The sequence below is a fragment of the Trachurus trachurus genome (assembly GCF_905171665.1).
Source record: "Trachurus trachurus genome assembly, chromosome: 16".
Taxonomy (NCBI): domain Eukaryota; kingdom Metazoa; phylum Chordata; class Actinopteri; order Carangiformes; family Carangidae; genus Trachurus; species Trachurus trachurus.
In genome coordinates this window covers 27,637,240-27,639,910 of record NC_139902.1, presented here as the reverse complement: position 1 = coordinate 27,639,910, position 2,671 = coordinate 27,637,240, and positions in this window count along the sequence as shown.

Below are 2,671 nucleotides of genomic sequence, written 5' to 3'. Positions count from 1 at the left end.
GGTTGACCCTGCGGCCTGTAGGAGCCACTGTGGAGTCACACTGGATCTCCTCCTCCTGAAACTGACCCAGAACCATGAGAAGAAGAAGAAGACCCATAAAAATAAAGTGTCTCTGAAGCTTTCTGCCTCCAAGTTGATGTCAGGGGGATGGGGGGAGCCCAGTACTCCTGACCCTCACACAAGGCAGTGTGAAGCAGTGTGTAGTTGTTGCTGCTGCTGCTGCTGCTGCTGCTGCACACTGCTCCTCGCAGATGATCCGGCTCAGCAGTTAAAAAAGCAGCGCTGAGAGTAAATGGGGCGGGCCATCTATGGACTCTCACCAGCACAGAGGAGCCACTGTCTCATGGCAGTAAGAAAGTTAGAATAATATGTGCGTTGGACGGGAGCCCACGCTTTAAGATGAAGTCTACTCAGGGCAGTTGTATAAACTTCAGACGACTCGTACTGTCTCTCTGTGATGTCAAAGAGCCTCTGAACGGGTCTAAATTGAATCAGTGTAATAGACGAGAGGGGAGATTGGGAACAATAAGCTACGTGAAATTAGATTTCCTCCAGTGATCGGGTTCCACGCTCTTACCTTCAACGGCAAACCATTTGTGACTTAGGGATGAGGAGGAGGAGGAGGAGGGGGAGGAGGGGAGAAGAGCTCATGGTACTTTGTGATTTGATCATGCTTTGAAATGTTAATAGGACAAAATTTGAATGTGATCCCTCTTCAAAATAAGCAGGGCCGGGGAGGGGCATATTGTGATTGGAGGGGTTTCGTGTTTATCCTGCATCTGGGCCCTGCTCTCTTGCTTCAACAGAGGTTTTCTCTGGCAGCCGCGATCCAAACCAGCTCAAATAAAAAAGGGCCGCACGGTTCAAGAAACCCAGCGAGTTTCTGTCACCCTGAGCACTTCAGCAGCCAAGCCCCCAAAAACAGCATAGGAAAACATGGCCGCCCCCGCAGGGCCCTGAGTCAACAGGCCTCCTTCCTCCAACTAGGATGCCAGAAGCTGCTTTTCCAATCACAAGGCAGAACCTATCAGCAGCCGCCTGTGGACACACTGCAGCTTCGCTCTGACACACTCACAACATCACAAGTCTGATTTATGTCCTAATATCAGTCTGCAGAGTCTGTTTTCCTCCTCTGACTTCATATGTTGCTCTTCTGATGGAGGAGGGCTGTGCTGCAGCTACGGGACTCAGGTGGATGACGAGAGGATGTGGGTCGATGTTCACGTGACTGTTTTTATTTCCATGCACGAGGGGAAAAGGCTGTCGAGCAGCAGGTTCAAAACATCTTGAAGGATCCTTTGCATATTCTGAGTTTGAACCCTGACCCTCTGGGAGACGATACAGAGCCAACAGATTCAAAACAAATCGATACGAGAGCTCCTTCTTTCCAACGTCCATTAATCTGCAAAACAAAAGCCTGCAACCTAAGGGGAAATTCTTTAAAAAAAAAATATTTTTCTGCACTTTGTTAAAGTGCAATTTGTTTTGCTTAGGTTTTTATTTATTTCCGAATGCAGTCTTTGCTTCTAATTGCTTTGCTTGTATCCTTATGGCCATAACTGTGCAATATCTTCTGTTAGTTACAGAGGCTTTTGCAATAATATGTCCTTGTCAATGTATGTATTGATTGCCACAAACTGTTTGTCTAAGACAACTTTTCCCTTTGGGGACAATAAAGTTGCTGATTGATTGATTGATTCTGCACAAAGCAGCTTCTTTTTTTTCCAACTCTTTAGCAGCAGCTGCAATGAAGAAAAACAACCACTGGCTGCAGGAAAATCATCTTCATCTTCATAGAAAACAATGCTGTTGTGTAAAAGCTGCAGTTAAACATGTAAAGATCGATCAGTTTCAATTGACCGATGCATTTTTGCTCTCTATATTTATAAATAGATTCAGGGATTTGACATGCATGAACATAATACACAACTGGAAAACCCCACAAGACAGGAAGTGGAGTAAAGCAGCAGCAGGAGATGAGGAACAGGAATGGACCATCACACCTGTGACCTGAGGTAAGGCGACTCTGCACAGGAAGCAAAAGGGTCACACTGATTGCTTCACTTCAGTTTATTTCAATCCTTTTTATTTATTTATACATAGTAACACATAAATGTAGGCGAACAATTTTGACTGCCTTTATTATGAAGAATCAGCTGTGGCCATAATTTGTCTTATAAACTCTTATATTAAAACACATTCAACCACAGTGACGGTGGAGCAGCAGTTTTTGTGACCTAGTATTTCTTTATTGAAGCTTTATTTAATTCTATTGCAACACAAAATCCTCCTGTGTGATCGTACCTTCATGCAGACGACTGAAACAGAGAGCAGCACACACACAAAATGCTGTGTATGTTGTTGCCGTTGCTGTTGTTATTGTTGCCAAACCGTAACATTAGCACATTTACTTGTCGGAGCTTTAGCATAATAAACAGAGAGGCATTTTAAGGCCTTGTTAACATTGTGTTAATGTCCATAAAGCCTTGTCTTTTGGCAACAGGAAAAGGCAAATTGAATTACATTGGTTCTGATGAGCTAAGCTAAAACAGAGCTTTAATGACTTCTGGTTGGCAGGGTGCCCCGGAGATGGCGAAGAGGGAGAGGGGGGGTGGGAGACAGGGTGTAATTTTAGGAGCGAGGGGCGTAGAGCTGGAGCGGTGCCAGCGTG